The following is a 13,862-nucleotide window of genomic DNA, read 5'->3' as shown; positions in this document are numbered from 1 at the left end:
CCACTCATCTGTGTCAGCTGGGATGACATTGAAGGCCACACCAAGTGACTAGCTCAGCTGTTTCTCTTGCCACCAGCCAATGCATTTCTAGTGCATGGTCTGAAGCAGGTCTAGCAGGAAAAGATGCATCCCACCAGCAACTCCACCTGCAGAGGACTCAGTTGGAGCTGGCTAAGATCAAAGGGCTGGATGAACAAGAGATGGACTGTGGAGCGATATAGTCAGGAGCTCAAAGGCAGGGATGTCTGGGAGAAGAATCTGTAGGAGTTTCTCATCTTGTAGACTTCATTGCCCTAGGTACGCCTATGGAAAGTAAAGTTTAGGAGGAACAGCTGGAAGTGTGTGAGCCCGAACAAGATCAACCAGAGACTGGGGTTATGGGTGAGGGGAAAATGCTTTACAGACTATCTCCCCCCCCCCCTTAATTGTCCTTTTTTTAAAACTGAAAATACCAAGACCCTTCCTTCTGTAGGAAAGGTGGTTTAGCCCTTCTGTCGCCTTGGTAGCCTCTCTTCTGCACTCTTTCTTCCTCTCTAGTATCCTTCATGGGATTCGGTGACCAGATCTATACACCATACTTGGACGACATGTACATCGCATTTCCACGGGCTGCCTGTCATCAAAGAACCTCGAAACAAAGGCGGGAGAGGCTACTGCAGAAAGGAATAAATCCCACCTTTGCCAAGTCCAGCAAATCCATCCCTGTACCTGGGATGGCGAGAGGAGCTTTTGGAGTGACACTGATCTGTGCTCAAGCCAGCATGAAGAGAAATCCAGCTAAGCCATGAATTTATCATCTGCATCCTTTTATGTTCGTCTGCTTTCATGCGTAATGATAATCCTCGGAAGGAGTCGAAACAGCACTGGAGAAGTAGGAGAGAAACCTTTGGAATCATAAATAAAGCACACTTTTATCCTCCAGACAAGCAACACGTGCTGAATCATAGATGTCTGGCTGACCCATTCGTTCTAATGCAAGCTCTCTGGCTTTTGTTTCCTATGCAGGGACTGAAAGCAACTTCGCCCTGCAGAGGATGAATGCAGATCACTGGAATGAAAGCAAAGGAAGGAGGTCTAAGATTGCATCTCTCCTAATAATGTGCAGTATTGAGAAAAGGGGCAAGGGAGCCCCTAATACACACAAATCAGGGGAGGCACAGCTCAGTGCTTTTGAGGAGTTGTCTCTGAGGGCAGAGTTTGACTATGCAGAGAGAGCAGAGCACCTGGCTGCCTCAAGCGTAAATAGCTTTGTATGGTGAAGAGAATCAACTAGGTATAGAAAGAGGACAGAAATGAGTCTTAAGTAATTGTTGTCTGCAGACAGTCTTCTTTTCAACAAGTTGCCTGGAGGCTAATATGGAATAAGTGTCCTCAAAAAGCAGGGAGTCTCCTGGTGACATAAGGAAATAATTTGAAAACCTATCCTCTCTTTGGCAAATATGCATCCGATGCCCTTTATAGTCTGCTCAGTTATGCGCACTTGTATTTAGTCAAATCTGAAATGCCTACCCAGAGGAGCAACACATCTCTAAAGTTCTTGAGCAGATTGGCTAACCTACCTTTATCTTGGGGGGGGGGGAACTCTGGGAAATAGGGGGGGAAACGGTGGAAGCACCGTCACTATGTTTATATTTGTAAAGGGACCTCAAGACACAGCCAAATGATGGTACCCCCCTGGGCTTTTCAAAGTAAGAGAGGTTCAGAAGTGGCTTGCCATTGGCTGTCTCCTGGAGCTCCCCTGACAGTCTCCCACCTGGATACTGACCAGGGCTGACCCTGATCAGCTTCAGAGAACTGACAATATCGGGATAGCCTGGACCACCCAGTTGTTGTTGCCATAAGCCTGCTGAGGGTAATAGATCTCCTCCCCATCCTGCAGGCACTCCAGGGGGCAGCAGAACAAAAAAAATTAAAATGGCATCAGCAAAAAACAGTCCTCTCTAGGAATTGCTGGAAACTCTTCCACCTGTCAGTGAAGTGCTGGCAGGCAGGGACTGTTGGGTGTGGGTGATGTCCTGCCCACAGTGGGCATATGACAACCTGGAAGTGACATCCTGGAAGTGATATTATGCCAATGCCAACAGGATCCCCCATGTCCTCACCCCCACACGCTCACCAGTTGCTAGTCATAGCCTGACACGGTAACCCTAAACCCAGGGGCCCAGGTGGGATTGTGCATAGCAAGGCTTCCCAACCATATTCTGCAGGATCGCACCACTTCTGGGTTCTTGAAGCCTGAAGAACGTTTCAGGGGTTTCTCAATGATAAAAATGTTGAGAAAGGCTGAACTGGATAGCTGGCAAGGTCATGGTTTTGCCTAAAATGCCAAGAAATCTCGGGCCAATCCTGGATGGGCCATCATACCAATAAAATTTGGACTTGTGGGTCACCATACTGCAAAGTCTGGGAACTGCTGCATTAGGAAACCAGGAATCAATGCCGGACTCACATGGCTTTCCCTGCGAGAGCAAACACGGACCTTGAAAATCAACAGGTTTGCCATCCACCATGGGGAAAACAGGAAGCAATAATGCTATTTGGGATGGAACTCGGCTTGCGGTTGACCTGATGTAAATCTTCCACGCTGTGCAATCCTGCGTATTCCCGTGGAATCCAGTTTCTTGCTTCTACATAATTTGATTTGTATTTGTGTGTACAGAATTACTTATAGGAACGGCTGCACTAGCCCTGAATTGAAAATGACCAGAGGCCTCTCATGCTTTTAGACTTAATCTTCGACAGAAAAACAGCAAAGGCATAGATGGAAGCTTCCTTAATGTGTCAAAAGAAAAAGTGTTTCTCATGTCATAAAACAATTTGCCTAAAGGCAAGGGTCCGGTCAGATTCTGAGAGGGCAACATGCCAAGCAGGCATGTGGTGTTAGAAGAACTCAAGGGGCCGTTGAGTATGAATCGAATCAAACTCTAGATGCCAAGGGCATGAATTACTGACAAAAGCATTTAAACGGAGCTGTGTTTCGAAAACATAGATGCACCTTTGGGGCTTGAGGCAGACTGAACTTTAGCTAGTGTTTTATAGATTACACTGGTTTTATTACATTCTTCTCCAATTCTGTGCCCCAGTTCTGTTGCATTGATGGTAAGCATCATAGCAGTACAAAGCATTACACTGCTTTTGAGTGCATTGCTCTCTGGTTTTGTTAGCTAGTTTTCTTCACTATTGGTGACATTTTTTTTGTTTTGCATCCTTAATTATTTAATCTGTCCTGAATCTCAGCAAGAAAGATGGACTAGAAATGAAGCAAAGAAATAAATAAACTATTTATTACTCATGTCATGGGCAGGGGGAGATTCTGAGCATCCTTCAAAAGATTAATTTCCTAAGGATGAGAACTAGGAATTGTTATCTTATTTATGTTCCCTCTCCTTTAATCCAGGGATGGGCTTTTCCACATTCTCATTTTCCTCACTTGTAAGTTCCTCTTCCTTCAGGCTGTTGGTTTTTTCCACATGTGTTTTGCTACCTCTAGTCATTGATTCTATATAGCATCGGGTTATGTCTGGCATAAAAGCCCGCAGTTGAAATCTGCAGGGAGAAAAACTGGACATAAACCTATGCAATATTGCATTGACCACTAGAGGCAGTGAAACATATGCAGGACAGAACATTTCCCAACAAATAATCAAGAATTTATAAGCGAGGAAAATGAGAATGCAGAAAATCCCCAACTGAGAGCAGTATTTTGCTAGTCAGCAACAATGAAAGTCAACAAGTTCTGAGACCTCTCACCATGGTGTAGTGGTTAAGAGTAGAAGTCTCTAATCTGGGGGACAGGTTTTTATTTCCCACTCATCCTCCACACAAAGCCTGCCAGGTGACCTTGGACCAGTCACAGTTCTCCCAGGACTCTCTCAGTCTCACCTACCTCATAAGGTGTCTGTTGTGGGAAGAGGAAGGGAAGGCAGTTGCAGGCCACTTTGAGACTCCTTGAGGTAGAGAAAAACCTTTTCCTCTTCTTCTTCTTCTTCCTCTTCTTCTGCTGTTGCTGAATGTTGACAAATTGATTCACGTGATTCACATCCAGCGGGAGAATTGAATGACTTTCCAGAGATTGGGCTCCAAATGTCTGTGCAAAATCAAAAGCAAGACACGCTATTAACACTCAGAGCAGTATTTGTTCTCTTGGGTCTTATGGTTAGAGGTTTAAGTTCATTTGTGTTGAGAGAAAAGGCAAATTGGAGTTTTCATCAGGCCCCAAATCTGGAGCTCAAAATAAATGTTGCAGGTAAAGTACATGTCCAGATATCTGCTTTGCTTCTACTTCCCAGATATTTTAAGAAGCTGGCAGTATTTTCTTACAAAGGACAGCACTAGCTTCAGCTGGTCCAAAGGATGGATCCATCGGCTAAGCCAAACTGATTTTTAAAATATTCAGTATTTTAAGGCAGGGGTAGTCAACCTGTGGTCCTCCAGATGTCCATGGACTACAATCCCCATGAGCCCCTGCCAGCGTTGGCTTTAGGCAACATAGATTTTCCAATGGCTTTTGGTCAGGATTGAACACTGCCAAATAATCAAAACAGAAAGCAAAGTTAAACCATCAAACTAGTAGACTGCAGGGGGGAAATTAACAAGCAGCTTGACAAGAGGGAAGCAACTTTGGGTAATCATATAGATTTAATTCAAAGGATCCTTATTGACCAATGAAATGCCTCTTTTAATCCACCCAATTTCACAGGAGTTGATGCTGTCCTTCTGTGCACCTCAAGAATACAATAAAACTTGATTTACCGCTGTGCTAAAGCCATCGAGCTTTTACACAAATCATTAACAATATTTCACATCTGAGATTGGTTCTATTAGGAAGCAGTAAAGGGGAGGCCCTCCAAGAAGATACCGCGCTATGCAGAATATGGAGATGTTACTGAATTTGTATGTAAAGAGCACCTTTGTTAAAAGACTGGTTTTCTATGCTATAATTTTAGAAATTGATTCCACAGACATGCATTGACCTCTTTCATGACTTTACGTGTTCTGCTCTTCCATGTAGGAACTGAAATGTATCAAATTATTCCGGGATTTATTGTCACAATATCCATTACAAGAAACGGCACATATTATATATTGTAATTGTAATCCTCTAAAACTATTACCCGCACTAGGGCTCAGATTGTGAACAGAAACTGCACAACTTCAATGTATTTGACCTTCCACAACACTAAGAGGGAGGGTCCAGGGCTCATGCCCTGCGCTTGGAACCTGACCTAATCAGCCACGGTGGGCCTGCATGTAGTCCAGCAAGAGAGAACTACAGCTATGGAGAATCATTGTGGATGAGGGAAGGGAGGATCTATCTATCTATCGATTGATCAATGGATCGATGGATGGATCGATTGATCTATTTAGATTTCTATACTTTTGTAAATACTGATATGGGTTCAAAAGTAGCCAGGATCGATGGGAGTTCAGCCAGCTTTTTATTGTGATCTCAGCATGATGCCTCTTTTGAGGATTGCTGGTTCTTGGTTGTTGTTGTTTTATGGTTATCTTATCATTTTTATTGTGAACCGCCATGAGCGGCTGAGTCCAGGAATGGCGGTCAATAAATGCAGGCATAAAAATTAAATAAGTTACAAGAGGCAAAACTGAGCCGAGAAACCTTTGCAAAACCCCAGATTACATACAGTAGCAAATTGATTCTGGTCAAGATCTCATACAAAGTTTGGTGCAAACAATGGATCTTCCTGCCAGTGCGCGCTATTGATCAGTTTCACTTTAAACTGACTGGATCCTGCAGACGGGATCTAGTCACGCATTGGTCAGTTTCATCACCTGCTTCAATCCGGCTTCGGACCTCAAGCTTGGTCCTTGGTGGAACCCCAAACACAGCAAATACTTCCTTGCTCTCTGTTGTGTGCACGCCCTTGTGGGAGCCAGAGGAAGGAATTCAAGGAGAACGCCTTGAGTGGTCATGTCTTGTAAAGGCATACTAAGAACTTAACGGCTTCATTTCCTAAGGTGGTCAACTGTGGCTCTGAGGGGCTCAAAGAGGTCAAGGGGCCTTTAAGAGCAGCAGGTGGGGCAGAGCTGCAGGCCGTAGCCTGGTGGCCTATGGCTGGAAGGGCAGGGCAATGGCTGGGAAGAGGTTATCTGTGAAGGGCAGGAGCTGCTTGATCAGGAGAGGGCATGCCTCTGCCTTGGCGAGGTCACTGAGCAGGGACTCCTCCTGGAGGGGGAGGGACTCCTTCCTGATCTCACAGATTCTGGTCCAAAGCCAGGGGACTTAAGACGGGCCATGGAGATGAGTTGGGTGCTGCAGGACAAGAGAGGCCCACGTGCCTGAAAGCAGGAAAGGCAGGGACAGGGAAAGGGGCAAGAGGCGGCCAGAAAGGATTTGAACCTCACAAGCTGTAAACGTCCCAAATGAAGAGTTTCGTTGCTGCAGCCCATGCAGCATCCAGGTCTTCTGGAATGGAGAGTCATCTGTAACCTGGCCTGTTGGAGCTGGCCACCCTGGCCCTATAAGTGGCATATCGGAACACAGGACACAACTCGAAAGCTACATCAACCTCCACAGGCTGGCAGTTCTCCAGATGAGAGAGATTAGATCAGGGGTAGTCAAACTGCGGCCCTCCAGATGTCCATGTTCGCTGGCAGGGGCTTCTGGGAATTGTAGTTCATGGACATCTGGAGGGCCGCAGTTTGACTACCCCTGGATTAGATCCTTTGGAGAAAATGGTTGCTTTACAGCAGCTTTTCTCAACTGATTGCCCCAAACGTTGTGTGAGATCTTGACCAGTTGGCTTTATACAAACGCATGCCATTATTAAAAGAAATATAACTGGACTCCTTCCAAGCATCTGCTTGTACCAAACAAACAACTGAACCCACACACTTGAATTTTAATCTACAGCTTCTCAAAAGGAAAAAAAGTTTGACCGGGTGCCCCTATGCTTGTCTTCTGGGCTGTTCCTTTTCCATTTCCATTTTTCATGCATGGTAGCCAATATACACAGCTCATTTTTCTTTCCCCGCATTGGCAATGTTATGGCGACAAGATTAAATACTTCTTCAAGTAAATTAATATGCCAGCAGCTTCTTGATCCATCGATTTTTAAGTAAGCCTAGCTGGCTCAGTAAGACAGATTTGGAAGTCAAAAACTTCAGATTTAGTGACACATCAGTCCTGGTGGGTAGCAGCAGAAGTCCTGCTCAGAGAAGGAGCCCCCTTCAATCACACCACGCGTGGCTGTAAGACTGTAATCCAGTTACCGAGAGGGAAACCAACAGTTGAGTAGCAGTTGTCCTGATCCCGGCACTGCCAAATTAGACCAGTAATCCATTTAAGTTGTCATTTCTAGAGGGTCAAATTAGTTTGAGATTCCTATCGCTAAGCATTGATGCTAAGGTTGTTCCCCCCGTTTATGACTAATCCAGAGTAAATAACTGAAGTGGGTGCACAGGAAATATGCAGTTGAGAATACTGGTGTATGCCGTGATCACACACATACTGCCAAAATACTACTGCCATTATGTCAATTAGATGCTTCTCTGGGAAGAAAGACCTTAAGTGCCAGGCTCCCTTTTCACTCTTTTCAATTCATTCTTGTGCGGCAACTGCATTTTGTTGGAGAACGTGAAGAAGAAGAAGAAGAAGAAGAAGAAGAAGAAGAAGAAGAAGAAGAAGAAGAAGAAGAAGAAGAAGATCACTCATACCCTTTTTATGGATCTTAAGTTGCAACTTATTTAGCAAACCATTGTGTTTAGGATATATTAGACACCACAGATACTCTTTAGTAAAGGATCGAGTAAAGTGTCCATTTATTAAAGTTGCAATTCACAGGAGATATCCCGTAAATTTTTATTTTGGACAACAGGCATGTTTAAATAGTCAGTTTTTCTGGGAGGAAGTTATTACACGTTTTTACTCATATCAATTTTGTACTAGAGTGTTAATTGATTTTGGAAGATCCTTATTTGGTTTCAAATATTTGCCTATCTCTAGGAGGCCAACAGAAGGTCAATGAAAATGGACCCACCATGCCCTTGCTACATCTAAAACAGGGGTAGTCAACCTGCGGTCCTCCAGATGTCCATGGACTACAATTCCCATGAGCCCCTGCCAGCAAACGCTGGCAGGGGCTCATGGGAATTGTAGTCCATGGACATCTGGAGGACCACAGGTTGACTACCCCTGATCTAAAAGACTTGTATTACAATGCCTGAGAGATAAATGCCCACGTCCTGTAAATCAACTTTATCATTGTTTGAGCACGTGGCTTATAGAAGACAACTGATACGGATGTGTTTTTAGATATTTAGAAACTTTGAATAGAAACTGTATGTAGATCTGTCACCATGGTTACATTTTTGTTTCGACTTTATATAAACTCCCGCCTCTCCCTTTATTATTTCCTGGATTTTGAGGTTTTCCCCACATTTAAAAAAAAATAAAACAATTAAGCCATCCAACCAGAGAATGTTAACTGAAGCCAAGATGCAAAGAACTGTGCAATTAGATTGGTGAGCTAGAAGGACTTCTTGACCCCTGCTGAACTTGTTGGACTTTCCCTCAAAGGCATCTTTTCATCACTATACTTTTCATTGCTACCTGGGGCCAACAAATGCCACTAACCATCTGACCTTCTCTTAGCATTTAATCAGGTGGAGTAAAGTGGAATGTGGGGAAAATTAATTGCACTAAGAAAATGGAGATTTGTGTTTGCAGGGACACTCTAAATATCATCTTGGCCTCGGAGTTGCTGTTTAATTGGATTTCAGTGGTGTAACGGTACCTAACCTGTAAAAAGATTAGATCTAAATTATGGGGACAAAGGATTCAAGGACATCACTTTTGTCCTTATTTTTATATATGTGATGGCGTTTTTCAGGAGCGAAACGAGTATTCAGTGTCACTGTGGAGCTAAGCATTGGACGACAGTTTGTCATAGAGTGATTGTGTTGATCGCTGACACGGATCTCTCATACGTTCCCCAAAGAACCTTAAGATTTAGGAGTCAAAATCTACTTAGGGTCCTCAAAGAAATAAATCTGGCCTTCACCAGGGCCAGGACTTTCTCAGGTTTTAGGGAGAGTTTAGGCTTGGTTTGCTCTAGAATACCCTCATTTGTCTTTTTGGCAGTCCATGGTATTTGGCATCCTTCCCAAATTAGCCTATTATTATTATTAGGTCCTGAGTTTGTAAGTTTGAAAGCCCTGAGTGAAGGGGAGAAAACTGTCCCTTCTGCCTGCAGAGGATAGCTACAGAAGCAATGGCTTTTGACCCCATGAAGAATCACCATGAAGAAGAAGAAGAAGAAGAAGAAGAAGAAGAAGAAGAAGAAGAAGAAGAAGAGGAGGAGGAGGAGGAGGAGGAGGAGGAGGAGGAGGAAGAGGAGGAGGAGGAGGAGGAGGAGTTGGTTCTTATATGCCGCTTTTCTCTACCCGAAGGAGTCTCAAAGCAGCTTACATTCTCCTTCCCATTCCTCTCCCCACAACAGACACCCTGTGAGGTGGGTGAGGCTGAGAGAGCCCTGATATTACAGCTCAGTCATAACAGCTCTACCAATGCTGAGGAGAGACCAAGGTCACCCAGCTGGCTGCATGTGAGGGAGCATGGAATCAAACCCGGCTTGCTAGATTAGAAGTCCACGCTCCTAACCACTACACCAAGCTGGCTCTCTCCACCAAGCTGGATCTCTCCTCCTGTGCCTTGATTGGCTCTTTGGAGACTCCCTGCTCCTTTGAGCACACTTACCCCCTGCTTGTCTCCAGAGCAGACAGAAAGAAGGAAGTTTCTCTTTCTACACAAAGTTGTTTCTCTTCCTTAAAAAAACAAAAACACTATTATGTTTTTAAGCAGCCTGGTGCTTTGCTCCTCGGCATATATAGACTCTGCCCACAGAAAACTTCTCAGAAAGAGCTGGGTCAATCTGGCGTCGGTATTTCTGCAGGGTACCCCCAGAATACGCAGAACGTTGCATCATGAAACAATCCCCTCAAAAATAGAATCCCAAACAGGCAGGTGCAAAGAATAAGGTGACGTTCTTTCAGATGAGGGTGATGGAAATAATGTTTTTGACAATGATGAGCTTTTACTGGCTGAGAGGAAACAAATCTTCCCATAATGATAAAATATAAACTTTCGTGGCGTTATATAGCAGGGGACCAGAAAGTGAAGCTGGGTCATTTTCAAATTTTAGTAGGAGCATAAAAATGAGCCTCCTGGATTTGAATGTTCTCATTCATCAGCAGCTTTATTATCACATCATTTAAGCTGTCTTAATAGCGGCACGGGGCAATTTCTCAGGCACCAATCACACCGTAAAAGAAGAACAGGGCTCTTGCCACTTTTAAAAGCAAACGTCTGGTGGGTTTTCCGGCTTCATCTCATAAATTCATACATAATTCCTGGTTTTCCTGCCCTTTCTCTAAGGAACTTGGGGTGGCCTACAGAGCCATCCTCCCCTTTATTTTGTCCTCACAACAAACTTGTGAGGTAGGCTAGACTAGACATGACTTGATTGGCTCAGAGTCACCCAGGGAGCTGTTTGACCTAGTAGGGGTTGTCTCTTCTTTCTTTCTTTCTTTCTTTCTTTCTTTCTTTCTTTCTTTCTTTCTTTCTTTCTTTCTTTCTTTCTTTCTTTCTTTCTTTCTTTCTAAAATTTTCATTTTGCAACAAGGACCATAAAGGTAGCTAATAATTTAAAATATGCATGATAAAATTACATTGGAAAACCATTAAAAGCACACGCGCACACACACAGAAACAAACATACAGGACCTCTAACGATGGCCATGATGGGCAGGAAGCTTCATAAAGGATTAGGAGGTCCTTCAGATATGTTGCTCCCAGCCTATAAGGGACTTTGCAGCCCTATAGATGACACAGATAGGATCTCGGTCCCCACTCTGTGGCTGGGAACATGGCACTGGGAGAACACTGAAGCTCTTTTTTCCATGCGTGCCATGCTCCCCATCCTAATCGGACACCACATGAGCAAGAATCAAGAGGAACCTGCAACTCGTATGCGATTGTGTTACAGCTAAAACGGTGTGGGGAACAGGACCCAAGCTGCATAATCCATTGTGTGCAAAGGGGCATGTCAAATTCTACACAACATGGTCTCATAGCCTTGCTATCAATATAAACATGACCACGGTCCAAGGGTTGAGACCAGGGGTAGTCAAACTGTGGCCCTCCAGATGTCCATGGCAGGGGCTCCTGGGAATTGTAGTCCATGGACATCTGGAGGGCCGCAGTTTGACTACCCCTGGTTGAGACTGTCTGCCCTAGACTGTGCCGGGGAGATTCCCTAAGAGCTGTCCTTTAGCTCCAGAACCTCTGTTCATGACGATACCCCAGACAATGCAGGAATGATATCCAGGCTTCCTGTCTGATCCTCATCCTGAGCAGCTACAAACTGGTCTAGCAGCTACAAACTGGTCTAGCAGCGGCACCATTGCCTGGATTCCTGTAACAGATTCATCGCAACTTCAGCATTGTTACTGCAGGGCTGAGTTTTGCATGATGGTGCACGAGTCTCCCCCAAAAGCATCCAGGAAAAGAAAACGCAGCTATGGAGGCTGGACTCTGAAGCAGAAGACGGGCTTTGTAAACTCTTTCCCTTCTGCTGATGTTTTCACTGCATTGTCTGCCGAGAGGGGGATGAATCTTCTGGATTCAAAGCATTCCCCAGTGGACCTTCTGCTTCAGACTCTACAATCTGACTTGGGGGGGGGGGGAGAGAAGCAACACATGAGTTATCAGCCTGCTGACTAGTTTGTCCAAGTGCATACATATCAAGCAGGCTTACTCTGAGTCAGACCATCTGTGCTTCCAGCCTTGCGCTGTGTGTTCTGATTCTCCGTGCGGTCCCAGGAGCAAGGCATTCCTTCCTTCTGGATATCCTCTAAGTGTTGATACCAGGGGTTGAGCACACGTGACGCTCAGCAATGAGCTTTCCCCAAACAAAGTTGAAATCCCAGCCCTTTGCTCCCCTTTTGCCAAGGGGAAATGATACGATTCAAGCAGGGATGTGAGATAGAATCATGGAGCTGGAAGGGGTCAGACAGGCCATCTAGTCCAACCCCCAGCTCAATGCAGGATCAGCCTCAAGCATCCAGGATAAATATCTTACAGAATCATAGAATCATAGAGTTGGAAGGGGCCAGACAGGCCATCTAGTCCAACCCCTTGATCAATGTAGGATCAGCCTAAAGCATCCAGGATAAGGATCTGTCCAAGTGCTGCTTGAAGACCACCAGTGAGGGGAAGCTCACCACCTCCTTAGGCAGCCCATTCCACTGCTGAACTACGCTGACTGTGAATTTTGTTTTCCTGATATCTAGCCAGTACCATTCTACCCATAGTTTAAATCCATTACCCCGGGTCCTATCATCCGCTGCCAACAGGAACCTTTCCCTGCCCTCCTCCAAACTTCCAAACACTTAAAGAGAGCAATCATGTCCCTTCTCCACCTCCTCTTCTCCAGATCTCATTATTAATCTACTGGATCCATCCGGTGAGGTTGTCTTCTTTCTTAACCTTCTCCATCCTCACCGCCCCAGATCTCCCAGGCCTGTAAAGCAACTGTGTTAGACTTGTCGAATCCAAGCATCCCAAAAATTCCTCCTGCACTCTCGATTGCCACACATCAGCCTAGTGGGCTGATTAAAGAGGCTTGCCATCCAGGATTTTTGACAGCTGCATAAAGGAATGCTGATCAACACTGCAGTCAGTACAGACAAGGGAAGCACACAGAGGAGGCAAGGGAAACACAGCCAGGAAAGCAAAATAACCATTTCCATCCCTGGTGCAGTGCCGTTTCATGCAGCAGCAGTGGCACTGTTTCCTGAGCGCAGCGAATGAAAACGTGGAGGTGCATAAAGATGTCATCGTACTATTCTGAAGGAAAGCTTGCTTTTAGTCGGTGTGAAAGAAAAAAACACCTTCCAACTGAGCGGTCTGCTCTTCCGGATGCTCCACGAGTCACCGATCTCGGCTTCCCTCCTCCAAGAGCGGGTGACTCTGTTATGTCTCTGACTTTGGTATGATGGACAGATCCCACCTGATTTGATGTGGTAATGCAGCAGAATGATGAGCAGACGCCGGCTGGAAGGAGGCACGGCCAGAACAGTGACTCATTCAGAGACACAGTGGGAAGACTCTTCTGTGGGCAGATACTTTTTGGGCTCATGTGGACCTTTCACTATTTAACATAATGGTCTGTGGACATTGTTTTTGGAATCCTAACAGCTGAGACATGATTCAGTTTTGGAACTACTTGGCTAAAATGATTATTTGATCAGGGTCTGAGTGACTTTTAACATTCCCCTTTTAACATCTAGCCTAGCCTTTGTTAACTTTTCTACCATTGAGAAAACCCTGAAAGTTTCTTCAGGCTTTGAGAAACCCCAGAAGTGGCGCAACTGTGCAGAATATGGTTGGGAAGCAGAGCTGTGGACACGCCCACCTGGGGCTCCTCCCCTTCCCTTCCCACCCCCTCCAGACCCATCATTGGCCATTTGGGGAGAGGGGGGCAGGTTGGCATGACCATATATATGGTGATATCACCCAATAAATGTTTAAAAAATTTTTAAAATATATTTAAAAATAATTAACCCCCACCCATTCAGGACACCCTTCCAGGGCCGTCAAGGGACCCCAGGGTTTCACAAAACCCTGGTTGAGAAAGCCTGGTCTAACTTGATGAAAGTAGTTTCAGAGAGTAATTGCAGTAGAACAGCTAGATCAGAGTCCAATAGCACCTTAGAGGGGGGTATAGTTCTTTGAGGGGGGTACAGCTTTCTGGAGTCACAGTATCTGACAAAGGGAGTTTTGATTCTGGAAACCTTCTAACCCCCAAACCTCTCTCTTGACATGAGCTATCTGACAATGC

This window comes from Paroedura picta, chromosome 11 (genome assembly GCF_049243985.1).
Source record: "Paroedura picta isolate Pp20150507F chromosome 11, Ppicta_v3.0, whole genome shotgun sequence".
NCBI classification, from domain to species: Eukaryota; Metazoa; Chordata; class Lepidosauria; order Squamata; family Gekkonidae; genus Paroedura; species Paroedura picta.
This window is presented reverse-complemented; position numbering follows the sequence as displayed.